At 36.8% G+C, this 21,985-nt stretch overlaps 1 long non-coding RNA gene across 3 annotated transcripts in view; it reads left to right on the top strand.

Annotated features, from left to right (window-relative positions):
• LOC147379267 (uncharacterized) overlaps nucleotides 1–21,985 on the top strand; it is a 166,060-nt gene that overhangs the window by 96,028 nt on the left and 48,047 nt on the right. The window contains exon 3 of one of the 3 annotated variants that reach the window (XR_015132684.1): nucleotides 9,337–10,099. The exons of the other annotated variants lie outside the window; for them this stretch is intronic. This is a non-coding gene — a long non-coding RNA (uncharacterized LOC147379267). Of the gene's footprint in view, nucleotides 1–9,336; nucleotides 10,100–21,985 lie in introns of those variants that run through there. 3 annotated transcript variants of the gene reach the window in all.

A 21,985-nucleotide genomic window follows, 5' to 3' on the forward strand; every position in this document is an offset into this window, starting at 1 on the left:
GTAAAGTGTCTATTGTAGCATTTCTCAGAATCTTTACTATATAATGTGTGTTGAGAATCTCTTAAGCATGGCAGTAATTGTTTGCTATGCTTGCTAATATTATTTCAGCTCTGAATCCTTCTCTTGAGGGGCTATTGTGAGGAATGTATTTTGGAAAGTGCTGGGCTAGAAGATTATTGTGTTTCTTGTCTTCATTTTTAAATGAGGGGAAACAAAGTTCATCCAAAGCATATGAGTTTAGAATTTTCTACCACATTCCTACCATGTTTGTTCATTTCCATTGGAGCATCTTTGTAAAGCTAGTTTATTAGACATTTTCTAGGATAAGGGCCTATAGCTCCTGGCTTCTCCCTTTCTTCTTTCTCATAGGCTAGAAAAATTCTGGTTTTGCTTCTACAAGTGTCTGATCCTGAGGATGGAGAGAAAAAAGTAGCTTCTGTGATTTAAAGTTCTAGGAGAAAGAGACAACACTTCAAAGAAAAGTTGATGTTCACAAGAATAGCCTTGAAACTTTAAAATATTATCTCAAAGTAGAAAACTAGAAAATTAGAACCATCAGTAAAATCATGAAGGTGATAGCAATGAAAATTGTTTTATCATGAGTTTTATCTATCTTTCCCCAGGAAGTAGGGAACAATAGAAAAAAATCTTAATTGAGCATCTTTTATTTTGTTTTGTTGTTTTTGTTTTTCTTAGTCTTCCAACCTTGACATTACTGACATTTGTGGCTACATATCTCTCTTCTCGGAGTGGGGGTACTGTCTTGCACACTGTAAGATGGTTAAGAGCATCCCGGGCCTCTATCTACCAGATGCAAGCAGCACCTCACTCCCTACCTGTGACAATCAAAAGTATTTCCAGTCACTGCTGAATGTCTCCTGGGAGGCAAAGCCACCACCAGTTGACAATAATTGTCTACTCCTTTCCCATAGTTTTCCCCCATTTTGATACTAAATGATGGATATAGACAATTGAGGGCCTCGCTGGTGGCTCACACAATAAAAGAATCTGCCTGCAATGCAGGAGACCTGGGTTCAATCCCTGGGTTGGGAAGATCCCCTGGAGAAGGGAATGGCAACCCACTCCAGTATTCTTGTCTGGAGAAATCCATGGACAGAGGAGCCTTGGTGGGGCTACAGTTCACTGGGTCACTGTATATGTTCATGTGAATAATACAATAAAACTACAAATGGTTCAAGATTAATAACAGTTCTGTAAATGTTTTCTGTCTTTTTTCTAAGTCTCAGTCTGGAAATATGGGATCACTTTCTAATCTCTTATTAGCTGATTTATTTTTTGTCTTTCTGTCCTACCTTATTACCATTTCCACTTAAAAGAATACTAACAAAATGTTCGCTCTTCAGTTAATAAGGAAATTACTAAAGTTGTGACTTACGCTATCTCCAGGTTGGTATAATATTTCTGGAATTATCAAACATTAATTATTTCAATGAAATAAGTTGTTGTCAGATAGGTTGGCTAAATCTATAAATCTGATGAAATGGGATGACATGCAGTGCCTTGCCTGTTTATATTTTGACCTTCTTTTGGGCTTTAAATTTACATCTACTTTTCTGTTTCTCAATAGTTTCCACCTTTCATATTGTTGTTTGGGACTCTGTTATAAGAATAGAAGGGCTTCCCTGGTGGCTGAGATGGTAAAGAATCGGCCTGCAATGTGGGAAACCTGGGTTCAATCCCTGAGTTGGGAAAATCCCCTGCCAAACTTAGGGATAGAACCCACGTTTCTCACATTGCAGGCTGATGTGAGCATGTATTCTTGCCTGGAGAATCCCCATGGACAGAGGACCCTCTAGTACTCCTGCTTGGAGAATACCCATGGACAGAGGAGTCTAGTGGCATACAGCCCATGGGGTTGTAAAGGGTCGGATACGACTGAGTGAGTAAGCACAGTGTCGCACATAAGAATAGAAATGAAGCTGTCCATGACAGATTAGTATAGATACTGTATGTAAAATATGATTGTGGTTTTCTAGCACAACTACAACTAGAAATGTACATTATAAGGTTATTATTTTGATTATTATTTATGTTTATTTTTGTCTTGAGTGTCCTAAATATTCACTTCTGGGAAGGAACATGATAAATTTTAAAATTTAATTAACTTATACTGAATTTGAGTAACTCCCTAAATAAAGAAGAAAAATAATAACCAAAAAGGAAAAAAAAGCTGTATGTTCTCATAACTATATAGATTCTCAAAGCTTGTATCCGTATATACTCAAGGAAAAATTTAACATTTTGATATATCTTCTGTTTAATTAATATCCAATTACATATTTTGCAGTTTTAAATGATCTAATTATAGGTAAAAAGACGAGTTCTAAAGACATCTATATCTTAATTGCAGGAATATTCTTTTCTTTTTACTTCCCCAGTTTCTTTTTTGAGTGCAGAATTTTTAAACTGATTCAAAATGTGTTTACCATCCAGTTGTTCTCAGTGCTTATATTAGCCTTAAGTAATGCAAAGCTTAAAGTCCATTTTTTCAGTTTTGAATTTTACATATGATTACATTTAAGTTAATCTTTATTGATTTTCTTTTTATAAAAAGGTACTCTGTTACCTCTGTCAGATTACATTAGAGGATTTCAGTGACATTCTTGTACTAGAGAAAGTACAGACACTTCTGTAGGCTATGTATTTATGCAGCCACAATGGACATAATCCTATTTTTATGAAGACTGAAGAAAATTGACTTAAAAATAAAAATACCTTCCTGAAATCACCTATATTCTATTTGGTCCAATTAAAAAAATAACTTGAAAGCATGTTGCAACATTTAAATCAGACGAGTCAGCATAATTCCTTGTCAAAGGTCAAAAAGATTGTGGTAAAAATCCAAACAGACTATCCACTGGGACCTGACAAGGCAGAGGAAGCAGACGATTCAAATACATTTCTTTCAGAATACCCATTTGCTCATCTTTGCTCAAGGGTCAAAACAGAAATTATTCTGGAATAGAAATGGTGGCTATGTGACCTGTTGTTTAATGCGTGTTTCTAAACTGGTCTGTAATGACCACATTAATCTCAGCATATATTAAAAACCTATTTGCACAAGCTAGGTCCAAGTAAAAAAGAGAGCAGAGTACTTTACCTGCATCAACAAAACATTGCATAACAAGTATTTGTTTTTGTAGCTATTGTGGCTTTGGGAACAAGTAAACATAAACAGCAGGAAACACAAATACAGAGGCAGTGCGACTGGAGGTTGTCAGGGAGCAGGATGGTAGCTTTAGGAACTGAATTCGGCTTGAAATCAGCTTTGTCTCAGTATGCATAAGAGGCTTTGGCGCTGTATCAGACCTCTGGGGCAACCACTCAGCGGGACAGGGATTATCCAGCGGTTTACTATAGCCTGTGCTTCCCAATTCATAGAAAACTTGCCTCCCTATCATACTCTTACATTAACTCACTAGGTACTGACTTTTCCATCTATTTTTTTTTTCCTTCTGAGATTGTGGGTCTGTTGGCTAAAAAACAGTAGCAGATATTAATTTAGAATCTAAGAAAATATTTAAGAAATGTGATTGAGAAGATACCAAACATTTGACATCTATAGCTAGTAATAAAGCATAACCATGGGTCATTTTGAAAGCTAACTCTCATTTTCTAAAATTGATGTTTCTTTTTCTATTGGTGGCCCTGCCAAAAATGTCCTAAACTTAAATGGGCAAAATTTAATATAATGGCTACTCACTCAAAGTTCCATTTGTATTTCTGTTCTAATAATGAGATGCATTCTTTTTTCCCCCTTTCCTTTTCTCTTTCTCTCTCTCTCTTTTTTTTTTCTTTCCTTGAGGCTTGACAGGGTTAATTCCAATTCCATTTAGCTGTGGGAAGAGATGCTGTGGTGGAAACCCCATGGTTATTCCAAACGCATGACCATCAAAGAGTCAGATTAGCTGAGTGAGAAGAGAGGAAGCTGTGCACTTCCTGTCTCTTAATAAAGCTAAGATTACAGAAGTATTTAATAACCATTGTGGGTTTTCATAGGAAATTTTACAAACACTGTTGGTAATTTGCTCAATCTATGGTTACTGTTGAAGATTGTTTTTGTTTAAGCTAGCTTAGATATCTAGAAAATGTTGTAAAATCAGGATCCTATTACGCATAGCACTGCTAAGTAATCAACTATAAAGACATTACAAGTTCTTTTTGGATATCTCATTTGCACTGAGAAGAGTGGGTTGTACCACGGCTAAAGAAGCAACAGCAATTGTTTTATAAGCATTGAGAAGGCAATAAAACGTGGATTCCTTATGTAGGTCCAAATGTAGCAGCTGGATTTGGCTTTATGAACCATGAAAAATAGTTCCCATCTGGAAGTTGATGTTGAATAAAGATGCAACAGCAAGACAACATTTTACATGAAGCAGTTTATACATATCGAGCACAATCGTTGGTCCTTTCCAGTTATAATTAGAAAATAATAATTGAGAATCAATAAGTTTAGTATCAAACACCCAAAACTTTCTTAGTCTGGGAGTGATGTTTGTTTTGTTCGTTAAAAATCAACTAGATGTCAGCAAAATTACTTTTGCATTTGCTTAGTGAATAAAAAGTACTTGCTAGTTATACAATTTCAACTTAGAAGTTAAAAATTTCATTGGCAAGAATGATAATTGGTAATAAAAAATGGTAAATTCTTTACTAATTGAAAAATGTATGGTGATGTGTACAATTCACTCCTTCATTATGCAGATATTATAAAATATTGATTTTCTCTTTGAATAAATTCCTTATCGAGGCTTCAGTATAACCAAAACATGAGGTTACATATGAACTGGACCTTCTGAGGTTATTTAACTGTCCCCTTGCTGTTGAGGAGGCATATTCTCGAATACCAAATAAACATGTAACTATAAATCCAGATTTACAAGATTGGGACAATGCTTATCAGCATGTTTCTGTCTCCCTCTGAATTTATTATGTAAATTGATAAAAATTTTTGCTTATTGTCAACTCTTTTTAATAGGTGTTTTGCGTTTAGCAAGGACAGACATAATTTGCCCTGCTTTTGCAGTTGTTTGTCCATATCAAAATTGAAAGATTGAGTAAAAAGAAGAATATTGACATTGTTTATAGTCTATAATGCATCATTTGATTTATGTTAGTTCAACTATGTAATATTTAAACTCAAAAATGCTCTTGTTTAGGTTTTTTTCACAATGATTCTTTCAAACAAAGATTTTTTCATGTTTATGATATTTATTTTTCAAGGTTTCTTTATTTCATATCCATATGAGATAGACTTTTTACCTCTGATGAACAATTTCTGTATAATTATATAGTAGATCTTGTAGGACCCAAGCATAGATATACTGATTGGTGTGACTTCAACACACAAACACTTCATGGGTTGGATTTTGTAAAACAGAAAAAGATTTTAAATTACTAGCATCTCAATCTTTCTTTTTATCTTTTAAAAAAGTTGCATATTTGAGTTACTCAATCATTTCAGATGAAACAAAGCCTGCTTTAATATATATGAAAATTAAATATTGTAGCATGTTCTGAGGTGCAATGAACATTCAGTAAAGGATGGAGACAAAATAGGAGATATGAGTCTAATAAAATGCATTAAAATTTGAGAAAATTTGCCAGATAATACTTTCCTCAGCTTTCCATTTTCAATCATATACTTGTTTCTACATTCATCTATTAGTATCAAGAGAGACCAATAAATTTCAGTAAGTCATTTTTTCCCAAAGTAAATTTTCTTCAGGTAGAGGTGCACATATTACATTCATTTGATTTAAAATTTTCATTTTTGGGGAGTTCCGTGGTAGTTTAGTAGTTAGGATTCCATGCTTTCACTGCTCTGGCTTGGGTTCAATCCCTAGTCAAGGAAGTTTCTGCAATCTGAGTAGCATGGCCAAATAAAATTATTTTCATATTTTTTGTCTATGAAAATATATAGAAAATAGAGAAAACTATTTTTAAGTCCTTAGTATAGTTCCCAGCCTTCAAGACTCAATAAATAGTGACTATTAAGACCAGATGATGGAGAATCTTTCTATTGCTGTATAATGAAATTTGTTTGGTATGTTAATTATTAACATTTAATTATTATTTGATATAAGGTTAAAAGCAGTAATATTCAGAAAAGTCTAAACACTTTAATAATTAATGTGTATAATATGAATCATTTCTGTGAAATAAAAAACAAACTGCTGGGGAGACTTTACATTCTCTTTTGATAACTATGTAAAATGAATTGTGAGCTAGCTTTCTGCTAAGCCCAAGACTACAGCTTAAAATTTATAAATGAAGAATTGTTATTTCAGACTATTTAAAAATTGTGTGAATAGAATTTGCAAGATCAATAAATGTCAGTAATTATAGAGAAATGTTTTTATTTCCTAGTATTTCCTTAGGGTCTCTAAGACAGCAAAAATTATACAGCCCAAAATTTCAATAGAGCCAAAGTTGAGAAACCCTGCATTATATCAAATTAGCTGAAACTCCAATACTTTGGCCACCTAATGTGAAGAACTGACTCATTTGAAAAGACCCTGATGCTGGGAAAGATTGAAGGCGGAAGGAGAAGGGGACAGAGGATGAGATGGTTGGATGGCATCACCGACTCAATGGACATGAGTTTGAGTAAACTCCGGGAATTGGTGATGGACAGGGAAGCCTGGTGTGCTGCAGTCCATGGAGTTGCAGAGTCAGACACGACTGAGCAACTGAACTGAATTGAACTGATGGCTACACATTTAAATAGCAAAAATTCAAATAGAATCTTTGCTGGGGAAACTATATATAAATTTTCCTTTGTTCAAAATTTTACCAAATTTTGCATAGAATGTGACATGTTAGGCATTTTCTTATGTAAATTATGCTACTTTTTTTCCTGAATATTTAAAGAGCACATATTTTATTATATAGGCTTTAAGATTTTGCCAAGTAGGTTCTTTTCTGGTTTGAAAGCAGAGACCTGGGGGGGAAGCCAATAGAAAAGTCATAGAAACTATGTGTTTTACTAGACAGAAAGAAAATAAAAATCAAGGCAGTTTCTTAATTTGCTTATTTTAGGAACTTGACTGATTTCAGTACTTTATGTTGAAATATTTTCCTGCTTTCTCTTCCCTCAGATTGAACTCTATACTTAGCTTTATTCCTCTCTTATCACTTTTACAAATAGGTAGCAAAGATTCTATTACATTCAGTTGTGCTTGGGTCAGCTGTAAATTTCAGAAAGCCGGAGAGACTGGCATTTTTCCCCCCACCCCGAGGGAATTACAGCATTTCATTGGAAGTGGGTGAGTGGGTGTTGTCAATAGAAATTGCAACATTTCTAATGACAGTGGAGAGTTGAGATTGCAAATTGTAAAACTGAATCCGGCATAAGGTTTTTACTCATTTTATTCTCAGGCCCAGTCATCCCTTCCTTTCTTCCTTACACCCCGAGTCTGTGCCAGAGCCCTGGGGAGAGGACCTGTCATGCTGGCCTCTTTGTCCTTCCAGCCTTTCCTAGGTTTCTGACACAAAACAACATAAGGTGGGGGAAGAAGGAGGCCATAAAAATATTCATCTTTTTGTGAATATTGGTGTAGTGTGTATTTTCTTATTTGTCTTTGAAGATTTCTTCTAATTTGTGAAGTAGAAATATCAGGAATTACCTTTTAATTTTATCTTTTAAAAACCTTTCTTAGTTTCTGGAATATCTTTCATACTTCCATAAGTGTAATTACAGAGAAATTTTAGTAATAGCAATTTCTTACCAACAGCCAGCTACAAATTCTGAGCCAGTGTTAGCATATTTAAAAACATTCTCAGAATTTTTTTCTTAGAAAGTAAATCGTGAAAGCTGTGTTTTAGCAACCTAACTGTGTAATTTAAATTATGTGGTGGTTTTAAATTCCTAGGTCTATCTTGCACTTTAGAAACATCAATATTACTTTGTTGGAGACTAAACTCTGTTATAAACAGACAGTTGACCCTTGGTATCTGCTGGGGATTGATTCCAAAACCCCCGCAGAAACCAAGATCCTTGGGCACTCCATCTCTTATATAATATGGTATGAAGTCACTCAGTCGTGTCCGACTCTTTGCAACCCCATGGACTGTAGCCCGCCGGGCTCCTCCATCCATGGGATTTTCCAAGCAAGAATAATATGGTATAGTATTTGCATATAACTCACTGCACATTCTCCTGTACACTTTACTCTCTAAATTACTTTAAACACCTAATGAAATATAAATGATATGTAAGTATTTTCAGGCATGTGGCAAATTCAGGTTTTGTTTTTGAAACTTCCTATGGTAAGAAAAATATTTTTGATTTTCTCTTTGTTGAATCTATGGAAGGGAAACCATGGACATGAAAGTTAACTGTGTTATATTTCAACATAATAGACTTACTCTGTATTGAAGAATGTCATATTTAAGATACTGTCAACAGAAAACTTTATAGATCCTGTTCTATAACACCATGATTTTGAAAATAACTTTCAGTTTCTCTGAGTAGCAATCTCAAGAGCCATCATGTAAGAAGTACATTTATTTAGGCTTCAAATTTTTTATGACAGATATCCACATTTATTTCTAAAACCCTGTTTAGTATTTAGATTAGCTATCATCAATTTTCCCTTTCTGGTAAGTTTCTTTGTTTTTTTCTTTCTGAAATTTTTTCGTGAATTCTTTATTCTTACAACCTCCACTCCTACTTGGAAAAATAAAATATGTTTGCAAAATTCTTTCAAATACCTTCTTTTTTCCCTTCTGTTATAACTCTATGTATTCTACAAACACACATTAAGTTGTCTTTGAAAATATTTGTCTCCATTTTGAGCTTATTCTAAAAGGGAATGGCCAATGAATAACTGCAGTGGTGCTTTGAAGTGTGGTGGCTATCATTTATCATTCTAGGTGGAGAATGAGACTACTGTTAAATTATGAAAAGTAATCCCTTATTGCTCATATACATGGAAATGACTCACTATTTTGCAAATCATCTGTCTTACTCCTAGAGGATCTGGTTTGGCCTAGTCAAACAAAAATGTGAGTGCAGAAAAAATAATGTGGACATCCTGAATGCCCAAATGGTAATAGAGTTTCAAAAGGAGTCAAAGTTTAAGTTGTAGATGCAGAAAGGGGCAGAGAGTATTTAAAATTATGGGGTTAGAGTGAAGGGAGACGTAACAAGGAGTTATGGTTCCTTTAAGAAATTTAAAGACAAACAAGTAGAGAAAAGCTATAGATAATATATATGAAGCAAATTCTGCAGTTAATTTTCTTTTTTGTTTTGATTACCTGCAGGATCTTCCTGATGTCCCATTGTCTTTTCTTTCTTTCCATGTACAGCTCTCCAACTGCACAATGAACTCCTAAGGGCACGGATTGAATTTCATTCTTTTTGTTCCCTGGACTGTATGAACTGAAGTAGCAAGTATATTCATTGGAATAATCAAGATACATGAAAAAATAGTGGAAATATAGTGATTTTGCAGAGAAGGCAATGGCACCCCACTCCAGTACTCTTGTCTGGAAAATCTCATGGATGGAGGAGCCTGGTAGGCTGCAGTCCATGGGGTCACTAAGAGTCGGACACGACTGAGTGACTTCACTTTCACTCTTCACTTTCATGCATTGGAGAAGGAAATGGCAACCCACTCCAGTGTTCTTGCCTGGAGAATCCCAGGGACGGGGGAGCCTGGTGGGCTGCTGTCTATGAGGTCGCACAGAGTTGGACACGACTGAAATGACTTAGCAGCAGCAGCAGCAGCATAGTGATTTTGAAAAATCTTCATTGAATTTAAAAAATACTTTAAAAATCTTCAAAGCTACAGAAAACAGTATGGAAATAATGTAACAAACATGCATGTAGCCAGCCTACTGATGTAACAGTTGTTGACAGTTTGCCATATTTGCTTCAGATCATTTTTAGAAGCAGCTAAAATTTCCTTTTTACTTTCTTTGATTTCTGTTGCTTCCTTTCCTCCTCATATGCAACCACTGTTCTGATATTGGTATGTTTACTCCAGTGTTGTGCTTTTAATACATTTAAAAGTATAACCTGTAAACAAAACGGTGTATTGTTTTTCATGATTAAAATTTGCATAAATGATTTGGTACTATGTGTCTATGTCTGTGTGTCCTTCTACATCTGGTGAACTTATGTATAAAATCTTAACTCATTGTTATTTTAATTTATATTTGCATTTCTCTGATTTCTAGTGAGATGGAGCAAAGTAATACAGGTTTATTTGTCTGTGAGGTTTCTCTTCTGTAAATTACCTATTCACACCCTTTGCCCATTTTCCTCCTAAAAAACCCATAAGTTACACACATTGCCACATTCTCTTCCTATCTCATTTGTCTATAAATGTTTATAGTGCCTTTTTGTAAAGGTATTTTAATTTTTTTTCTTTTTTCTCATTGTATTGAAGTGTAGTTGATTCACAAAGTTGTATTAGTTTCTGATGTACAGCAAAGTGATTAAGCTACACACACACACACACACACATATATACATATACTTTTCCATCATAGTTTAATATAGGATATTGAATATAATTCCCTGTGCTGTACACTAGGAGTTTGTTGTTTATCCATTCTTACAGTTTATAATAGTTTGCGTCTGCTAACTCCAAACTCCCAAATCCATCCCTCCCCATAGGTATTTTAGTTTTAAAGCAGACACATTTATTGATCTTTTCTAATATATTTTATTTAAAGAAACTTTAAAACATATCATGAGGTCATAAAACTTTTCACCATATTTTTTTCTTTTCCAATGCAGGAGGTTCATAACCATTTGTCTTTTCCATCTGGAACTTATTTTGGTGTATAAAGTGTGTTAAGATTTCTTATTTTATTTTATCCCATATGGATAACCAATTTTTCTGGCCTTTATCCTTGAGTAGAACATCCTTTAATTCATTGCATTGTAATGCTATATGCCAAATTCCCAGAGTGGGTTGTTTTTGACCTCTTGGTCTAATTTAATTGATCTATTGGGTTTTGTGTGCACAAATGCCACATCATTGTAACTAATGTTGTATTGTTATATTACATCTCAGTATGTATTTGAGGGAGTTCTACCTTTTTGTATTGGCCATTCTTGGCTGTTTGCTTTTTGTATGAATTTTAGGATTCCCTGATAGCTCAGCTGGTAAAGAACTTGCTTGCAATGCAGGAGACCTGTGTTCAATCCCTGGGTTGGGAAGATCTCCTAGAGAAGGGAATGGTTACCCACTCCAGTGTTCTGGCCTGGAGAATTCCATGTCCATGGGGTCGCAAAGAGTTGGACATGACTGAGAGACTTTCACTTTCTGAAGTTAAAACTTAGTGTCTTGATGGGATTTGCATTGAATCCCTAAATCATTTATGGAGAATAACATCTTCATGCTATTGAGTCTCTTCAACTCTGAACATTGTATATCTCTCCAGTTTTTAAAGGCTTTCTAATGTCCTTCCTTGGGGCTTCCCTGGTGGCTCGAATGGTAAAGAATCTGTCTGCAAATGCAGACTGCTGCTGCTGCTGCTAAGTCGTTTCAGTCGTGTCCAACTCTGTGGACCCCAGAGACGGCAGCCCACCAGGCTCACCTGTCCCTGGGATTCTCCAGGCAAGAAGACCCAGGTTTATTCCCTGGGTCAGAAAGATCCCCTGGAGAAGGGAGTGGCTACCCACTCCATTATTCTTGTGTGGAGAATCCTATGGACAGAGGAGCTGGTGGGCTACAGTCCATGGGGTCACAAAGATTCAGACATGACTGAGCAACTAACATTTTCACTTTTCTTTCCTTAAAATTGGATAATTTTTTCTGTACAGGCCTCATTCTTCTTTTGTTAGATTTTTTCTTGACAACATTATGGATTATGCCAGTATTGTTAGTAGAATTTTCCCTTAGTGCAGAGTAGATAGGGGTTAAGAAGTCCGGATTCCCAATCCAAATGCCTGAGTTCAAATCGTGGCTCTACTACCTACTGTGTATGTCTCCATTTATTTAGCTCTAATTTGGGAATGATAATAGCACTTTTTTAAATACAGTTGTTGTGAAGAGTGATTGAGATAATACAAGCCTAGAATATAGTACTTAACATATTTGAATTATTAGAACTACTCCAAATTTTATTACTCCTGCTCTTTAGTTTTTGCTGTTATAAAAGACATTATTAATTTTTGTATGTTATTCTGTAGTTACTTTTGCATTTTCCAGATGGAAGATTATATCAGTTGTGAATAATGACTCTCTTATTTTTCTTTTAATCTCACAGCCCTTATTTCTTCTCTTATTATGTTAGCTAGGAGAAGGCAATGACACCCCACTCCAGTACTCTTGTCTGGAAAATCCCATGGACGCAGGAGCCTGGTAGGCTGCAGTCCATGGGGTCGCTGAGGGTTGGACACGACTGAGTGACTTCACTTTCACTTTTCACTTTCATGCATTGGAGAAGGAAATGGCAACCCACTCCGGTGTTCTTGCCTGGAGAATCCCAGGGACGGCGGAGCCTGGTGTCGCACAGAGTCGGACACGATTGAAGCGACTTAGCAGCAGCAGCAGCAGCAGGACCTCTAACATAATGTGGGCTTCCCTGGTGGCTCAGTGATACAGAATCTGTTTGCCAGTGCAGGAGACATGGTTTAGATCCCTGGGTCAGGAAGATCCTCTGGAGAAGGGCAGGGCAACTCACTCCAGTGTTCTTGCCTATAGAATCACCATGTACAGAGGAGCCTGGTGGCTACAGTCCATGGGGTCACAGAAGAGTCGGGCATAACTTGGTGACTAAACCACAGCAACTAATATAATGCTGCATATAAGCAAACTGCTCTTTCAATTAAACAAATTAGACTTCAGAGAACATTTATGTGAGTTATCTCTTGTGCCAATGATTATCATGTAGATTATGGTATTGTACTATTTCTGCTTATTTTAGTTTTGCAAATAAAACAAAACTTGGAATTATATATCAAACTTTTTCCTTCTGTATATCATGTTATTCTTCTATTATATCATGTCATTCCTCATTCATCTTCCCAGATCCCACCCATGTTTAAGATCTAGGCTAAATGATACCTTCTCTGTGATACCTGTGGCTTCTTCTAACTGGAAATAACATCTCCAGTCATTATCCTTTAATATTTCATCAGAATCTTTTTTATTTGTACTTTAACTTACATTGTGAGTTTTCTTTTTTTTTTTTAATTTCCTTTTTATTGGAAGACAATTGTTTTACAATGTTGTGGTGGTTTCTGCCATACAACAATGCAAATCACCTGTAATTATATGTATCGCCTCCCTCTTGAGCCTCCTTTTTGCCTCCCGCCCCCACTCCTCTAGAACATTACAGAGTGCCTGGCTGGGCTCTCTGTGTTATACAGCTTCTCATCAGCTATATATTTCACACATGGTAGTGTATATGAGTCTATGCGACTTTCTCCATTTGCCGCATTCTCTCCTTCCCCCATTGTGGATTTTCTACATGTTTTGTCATCTCTATTCTGACCCTAAAATTTTTAAGTATTTTTATTTATTTATTTGGCTGTGACAGGTCTTATTTGTGGCAACATGGAATCTTTAATTGCAACATGTGGGATCTAGTTCCCTGATCAGGTATTGAACCTGGGCCCCCTGCATTGGGAGCATGGAGTCTTAACCACGTGACCACCAATGAAGTCCCTGATCCTAAGATTTTTGAGGTCAGGGTCAGCCTCTGTTTTGTTTTGAATTTTTTTCCTGCTACTAACTACCAAAATTCACACTCAACAATAAATAAATAAATGAAAGAACAAATAGTATCTGGAACTGAATATTCAAAATACCTTAAAGCCTGTAAGGGAAGAAGCATAGAACCAGAAACATATCTGTTTTCTTTTCTGGTAGCTTGCTATCATTCTTTAAAAAAATGTGCATGGCCATGAGTATATATACATATAATTAATATTCTGCAACAAAGTAAGGATTTGACTACCACTGTGATTTTTGATTAATTAACTCTTCTAGAACATGTTACAGAACAGAACGATAGTACAAGAGCACCCTCATGGGGACAACCAGGATACACAAATAAATTGTCATTCATCTGTTTAATAGAAAACTTAATCATCTTTTCCACTTCTCTCCAGCTAAATCTGGGCCATTTCAAGAATGCTCTTTGGAGAAATATTTTTCAAGAAATAAACTGACTCAGGTGTTTGTAAATATGATATTTGTATATTTCTTCCTATTTTTAACAAGTTTTTTCTTTTTTAATTAAGGATACCCTACTGGAAAATACTTTGTCGTGATCCCTATCATTCAGTCTTTGAATTTTCTGTAGTTGCTTCATCTTGGAAGGATTTTGCTTCTTTGGAATCTCTTAAGTTCTTTGCATCCAGACAAGGTGTCATAGCAAATAGAAAATGTCTGGCATAAATGGCAGATTGTTTCATCTTTGAGAAAAAAAATAGAACCCCAAGATTTTTTTGTTGTTGTCATTGTTTTGTAGATTTATTTTTATTGGAATATAGTTGCTTTACAATGTTGTGTTACTTTCTACTGTACAGCAAAGTGAATCAGCTCTCTGTACATATATAGACCCTCTTTTTGGATTTCCTTCCCGTGAGAACCCACTGGTTTTATTTATGAGCCACACAGCAGCTTTATACAAAAAAAATGTTCTCAATATGTATATATAAAATGTCCTAAAAATAATTTCCCAAGTTCTTAATTTATGCCCTCTCTGGTTTTCAAAACTTGATTTCAACTTTATTTCTCAAAATATATCTGCACAGGTCTGCAGGTTTCTGCAGACCAGCATCTGCTCTGGAGGCCAGGTTCCAGTTTGCATTGACTTTCAGGATCTTCCTTCAGGCACACACCTGGAGGCAATCATCTGCAGATGCCATTCTGTAAGCAGATGTATATGGGTAGGACAGCAGCACTTTATAACATTAGAACAGCTGGGAGGAATGGAAAATAAATGTGTTCTGCTTTCCTTTGTGTCATATAAAACTCCCTAAGAGTATTCTCACCTGGAAACTATTTTCTTTCTCTTCTGGTCTTGGCTTGTTTGGATGGGAAAAGAAACTTGCCTTATCAACCTTCCAGGTTAAGAGGAAGTTTGTTCTTCATTGACATCAATCACCTTGGTTGAGAATGCTGCTTGGCAAGCATTCTTAAAATTGCTTAAAATGTTTTGTTTTCCAGAAAGTGAGCCTCTTGAAGGGATTACCTCTGACTCTATCATTTCTCCACTCTATGGTGCCTAGTACAAGTTTAAATGCACAGAGACACTCATAAATAATTGTGATTTCCAATATATTTCTCAGGTTCAGGGGAAAATCTAATATGTATGATTTTACTTATTAAAAAAAATATCATCAGATTTGGTTTACTGATGAGATTTAGCTTGAAAAAAGTACTAATTTGATGATACCCTTGAGAAACATATTAAATTTTCTTAACTTTAAGATTTTTAAGTGAAGTGACATATTGACCAGATGAGAAAATCAAATAATAAAGAATACATATATGTAAGTTGAACCACTGTGATATCCTCCTTATACTGTGATATATGTCAATTGTTTTTAATAAAACTCAAAAAACTAATTTTAACTTAAAAAAAAAGAATACATAATAAAAAGGTACTTGTTTTCTGCCCCACCCTTCCCTGGCTTCAATCTCATTCCCTAGAGGAAACAATTTTAATTGCTTCTGTTTAAGCTCTTCTTTTATTTAGCTCTATTAATATCAAATAATGTGCAAGTACCTATGATTTCTTGATTTATCAGCTTGCAATATCAATTGTCTCCCCATATGAGAAATGAGAATTAGATACCAACCCTATCTTCCTTCTCTCCCTGGCCCAATTTTATTATTTTTAATTCTTCTAAACATTCCTTATAACAGTGTTTTGGGGACATAGATATTTGTTTTTCTTGGGTAAATACCTAGGAGTGAAATTGCTGGGTTTTATGGTAATTGTGCACCTAATTATTATTTTTTGCTTCTCTTGACTTTTTTCTCTTTTTAAGTTAAGAAGTACAGTAAAATGGACCTTTCTTTTTGTACAGTACTGTGATAACCAGCAAATGTATACAATCACATAACCATCATCATAAGCAATATATGGTTCTACCACTCCCCCAAATTTTCTTATACCAAGTTATAGTCAACCCACCCCCCCAACTCTGGCCCTGATGATTTCTTTCTGGTTACCTCTTCTGTCATATTCTCTCTTCCAGAATGTCATATAAAAGGAGCTATATGTATGTAGCCTTTTGAGTTTGACTTCTTTCATATTGTATAGTGCCTTTGAGATCTGCCCATGTTGTTGTATGTTTTTAGTAGATTGTTCCTTTTTATTCCTGAGTGGTATTCCATTGTAGGGATATAGCTCAGTTTGTTTAACCATTGTGCAACCGAAGAATATTTGGGTTGTTTCAGTTTTTGGTGATTGTGAACAGAATTGGTATAAACATTCATGTTCAGGTTTTTAAATAAATGCAGGTTTTCATTTCATCTGAGAAAATATGAGTGGCATTGCTAGGTCATGAGGTAAGTGTCTACTTAACTTTATAAGAAACTGCCAAATGTTTTCCAGAGGAGTTGTACCATTTTACCTATTGTACCTATAGCAATATAGGAGAGTGTTGGTTGCACCCTAAATGGAATCCTCATTATTGAATTAGCCATAATACTCAATAACTAATTCTGTTTTCACTACTTTGATTAGTTTATATCAGTGGTCCACGGGTCTAGCATAACTTCTACTACAGAAACCTCTGTTTAGTAGATATCAGAGACAAGATGGATCTTGAATAAGGAAAAAGTAACCCAGATATTTAATTTAAGTGATAGTTCTGCTATTTACCAGGGCTTCCCTGGTGGCTTACACAGTAAATAATCAGTCTACAATGCAGGAGACCTGGGTTCAATCCTTGGGTCAGGAAGATCCCCCGAAGAAAGGAAAGGCACCCCACTCCAGTATTCTTGCCTGGGAAATCCCATGGACAGAGGAGCCCGCTGGGCTATAGTACATGGGTTTGTGAAGAGTTGGAAGCGACTAGCTCCTTCTTTCTTTCTTTCTACCATGTACTAACTCTTTGATCATACCTAACATATTTGACCTTTTCCAGTCCTGTGGCCACTGCTGAGTTTTCCAAATTTGCTGGCATATTGAGTGCAGCACTTTCACAGCGTCACCTTCCAGGATTTGAAATAGCTCAACTGGAATTCCATCGCCTCCATTAGCTTTGTTCTTAGTGATGCTTTCTAAGGCCCACTTGATGTCACATTCCAGGATGTCTGGCTCTAGGTGAGTGATCACACCATTGTGATTATCTGGGTTGTGAAGATATTTTTTGAATAGTTTTTCTGTGTATTCTTGCCACCTCTTCTTAATATCTCCTGCTTCTCTCAGGTCCACACCATTTCTGTCCTTTATCAAGCCCATCGTTGAATGAAATGTTCCCTTGGTATCTCTAATTTTGTTGAAGAGATCTCTAGTCTTTCCCATTCTGTTGTTTTGCACTGATCGCTGAGGAAGGCTTTCTTACCTCTCCTTACTATTCTTTGGAACTCTGCATTCAGATGCTTATATCTTTCCTTTTCTCCTTTGCTTTTCACTTCTCTTCTTTTCACAGCTATATGTAAGGTCTCCTCAGACAGCCATGTTGTTTTTTTACATTTCTTTTCCATGGGGATGGTCTTGATACCTGTCTCCTGTACACTGTCACAAACCTCCATCCATAATTCATCAGGCACTCTATCTATCAGATCTAGTCCCTTAAATCTATTTCTCACTTCCACTGTATAATCATAAGGGATTTGATTTAGGTCATACCTGAATGGTCTAGTGGTTTTCCCCACTTTCTTCAATTTAAGTCTGAATTTGGCAATAAGGAGTTCATGATCTGAGCCACAATCAGCTCCCAGTCTTGTTTTTGCTGACTGTAGAGAGCTTCTCCATCTCTGGCTGCAAAGAATATAATCGATCTGATTTCAGTATTGACCATCTAGTGATGTCCATGTGTAGAGTCTTCTTTTGTGTTGTTGGAAGAGAGTCTTTTTTATGGCCAGTGTGTTCTCTTGGCAAAACTCTATTAGCCCTTGCCCTGCTTCATTCTGTATTCCAAGGCCAAATTTGCCTGTTACTCCAGGTGTTTCTTGACTTCCTATTTTTGCATTCCAGTCTGCTATAATGAAAAGGACATCTTTTTTGGGTGTTAGTTCTAAAAGGTCTTGTAGGTCTTCATAGAACCATTCAACTTCAGCTTCTTCAGCGTTACTGGTTGGGGCATAGACTTGGATTACTGTGATATTGAATGGTTTGCCTTAGAAATGAACAGATCATTCTGTCATTTTTGAGACTGCATCCAAGTACTGCATTTCGGACTCTTTTGTTGACCATGATGGGCTACTCCATTTCTTCTAAGGGATTCCTGTCCACAGATCAGATCAGATCAGATCAGTCGCTCAGTCGTGTCTGACTCTTTGCGACCCCATGAATCGCAGCACGCCAGGCCTCCCTGTCCATCACCAACTCCCGGAGTTCACTGAGACTCACGTCCATCAAGTCAGTGATGCCATCCAGCCATCTCATCCTCTGTCGTCCCCTTCTCCTCCTGCCCCCAATCCCTCCCAGCATCAGAGTCTTTTCCAATGAGTCAACTCTTCGCATGAGGTGGCCAAAGTACTGGAGTTTCAGCTTTAGCATCCTTCCTTCCAAAGAAATCCCAGGGCTGATCTCCTTCAGAATGGACTGGTTGGATCTCCTTGCAGTCCAAGGAACTCTCAAGAGTCTTCTCCAACACCACAGTTCAAATGCATCAATTCTTCAGCGCTCAGCCTTCTGCACAGTCCAACTCTCACATCCATACATGACCGCAGGAAAAACCATAGCCTTGACTAGACGAACCTTGTTGGTAAAGTAATATCTCTGCTTTTGAACATGCTATCTAGGTTGGTCATAACTTTCCTTCCAAGGAGTAAGCATCTTTTAATTTCATGGCTGCAGTCACCATCTGCAGTGATTTTGGAGCCCAGAAAAATAAAGTCTGACACTGTTTCCACTGTTTCTCCATCTATTTCCCAGTAGTAGATATAATGATCATCTGAGTTAAATTCACCCATTCCAGTCCATTTTAGTTTGCTGATTCCTAGAATGTCGACATTCACTGTTGCCATTTCCTGTTTGACCACTTCCAATTTGCCTTGATTCATGGACCTGACATTCCAGGTTTCTATGCAATATTTCTCTCTACAGCATTGGACCTTGCTTCTATCACCAGTCACATCCACAACTGAGTATTGTTTTTGCTTTGGCTCCATCCCTTCATTCTTTCTGGAGTTATTTTTCCACTGATCTCCAGTAGCATAATGGGCACCTCCTGACCTGGGGAGTTCTCCTTTCAGTGTACTATCATTTTGCCTTTTCATACTATTCATGGGGTTCTCAAGGCAAGAATACTGAAGTGATTTGCCATTCCCTTCTCCAGTGGACCATATTTTGTCAGCTTTCTCCAACTGTGAACTTCCACATGTTCAAGCTTTCCACATGGTTTTAGAAAAGGCCAGAGGAACCAAAGATCAAATTGCCAACATCTGCTGGATCATCGAAAAAGCAAGAGAGTTCCAAAAAAACATCTATTTCTGCTTTATGGACTATGCCAAAGCCTTTCACTGTGTGGATCACAATAAACTGTGGAAAATTCTGAAAGAGATGGGAATACCAGACCACCTGAACTGCCTCTTGAGAAACATATATGCAAGTCAGGAAGCAACAGTTAGAACTGGACATGGAACTGGTTCCAAATAGGAAAAGGAGTACATCAAGTCTGTATATTGTCACCCTGCTTATTTAACTTCTATGCAGAGTACATCATGAGAAATGCTGGGCTGGATGAAGCACAAGCTGGAATCAAGATTGCCGGGAGAAATATCAATAACCTCAGATATGCAGATGACACCACCCTTATGGCAGAAAGTGAAGAGGAACTAAAAAGCCTCTTGATGAAAGTGAAAGAGGAGAGTTAAAAAGTTGGCTTAAAGCTCAACATTCAGAAAATGAAGATCATGGCATCTGGTCCCATCACTTCATGGCAAATAGATGGGGAAACTGTGGAAACAGTGGCTGACTTTATTTTTGGGGGCTCCAAAATCACTGCAGATGGTGACTGCAGCCATGAATTTAAAAGACACTTACTCCTTGGAAGGAAAGTTATGACCAACCTAGATAGCATATTGAAAAGCAGAGATATTACTTTGCCAACAAAGGTCCATCTAGTCAAGGCTATGGTTTTTCCAGTGGTCATGTATGGATGTGAGAGTTGGACTGTGAAGAAAGCTGAGTGCCAAAGAATTGATGCTTTTGAACTGTGGTGTTGGAGAAAACTCTTGAGAGTTCCTTGGACTGCAAGGAGATCCAACCAGTCCATCCTAAAGATCAGTCCTGAGTGTTCATTGGAAGGAATGATGCTAAAGCTGAAACTCCAATACTTTGGTCACCTCATGCGAAGAGTTGACTCATTGGAAAAGACCCTGATGTTGGGAGGGATTGGGGGCAGGAGGAGAAGGGGATGACAGAGGATGAGATGGCTGAATGGTATCACTGACTATATGGATGTGAGTTTGAGTGAACTCCGGGAGTTGGTGATGGACAGGGAGGCCTGGCATGCTTTGATTCATGGGGTTGCAGAGAGTCAGACACGACTGAGTGACTGAACTTAACATATTTGAAACTCAGCATCATGAGTTTTTAAATGAGGATCATAGTATTCTTTCATTCAACAACTATTTGCAGATGATATGTCATGTTCCTTCCCCCTTCTCTAGATGCTGGGGATGCAACAGTGCATGCAACACAGCTCCTGTTTCAAGGAATTTAATGGGAAGTAGGGACTTCTCAGGTGGAGAAGTAAAATCTTTAATTCAGTAAAGAATTCTTCAGACAGTAAAGAATCTGCCTGTAATACAGGAGCCCCAAGTTCAGTTGCTGGGTTGGGAAGATCTCCTGGAGAAGGGAATGGCAACCCACTCCAGTATTCTTGCCTGGAAAATCCCATGGACAGAGGAGCCTGGCAGCTACAGTCCAGGGAGTCACAAAGAGTCGGGTGTGACCGAGTGACTAACACTTCACTTCACAGTGTATATTAAGTGCTATGTTGAAGACAAGAACCATTTACCATGGCAGCATAGTAAAGGATCAACTCATAACATTGTGGGGAAGATTAAATTTCATATTGTTTATAGAGAAACTGGCATAATATCTAGCACATAGTTTGATAGTACCATTGGCTCTGGACAGTTCTAAATTTCTTCTTTGAAATTCCATTCAGAGCTTCTGACACGTATCTGAATGATTTATGATGCAGTTGTGTACTTGGAGGGTAGAGTCACATTTTGGATGTATCAGAACTCACTTAATGGCCAGGCTTGGTAAGAGATAGATATCTGGAAAGAAAATACTTCCAAGTCAATGAAACTAAATTTTACTTAAGTAACACTCCTTACTCCTCAGATTTGAGGGAACAAGCCCATATGGATGCAAATATTGTGCATATCTGTCAAGATTAGTCTCAGTCACTTGATTCCTTATTGAAAGAGGGACTATGCTGTGTTGTATCCCCCAGTGCCTAGAGCAGGAGTGAAACTGTGACATACACTCAGATAATATGTATTGAGTAGAAGAATATTATGGTTCTCATTAAAAACTCATGACACTGATTTTCAAATGGGTTAGGCAAAATCAGAGAGTTTGTAAATGGTAGAACCGTCATTGAAATGAAATATATGATTTTCCTGATTTAAAATCTAGTTTGTCTTTCTGATTTTCTGCTAAATAAAATGTTCCTATGCTGAGCAACTAGGGAAGAACTGGAGGTGGTTGCCATATCAAATGAAGTAATGGAGATAGAAATCAGGGACCCAGCTCAGTGGATTCAGAAACAAAATTAAGTCTGACATGTATGATGATAGCAGTTGGCATTTGCAATAACTTTATGTGGCATTATGTGGCATTATATATT

Source organism: Bos grunniens, chromosome 1 (assembly GCF_055505025.1).
Source record: "Bos grunniens cultivar Pamir isolate PY7600 chromosome 1, Bosgru_T2T1.0, whole genome shotgun sequence".
Classification (NCBI taxonomy): Eukaryota; Metazoa; Chordata; class Mammalia; order Artiodactyla; family Bovidae; genus Bos; species Bos grunniens.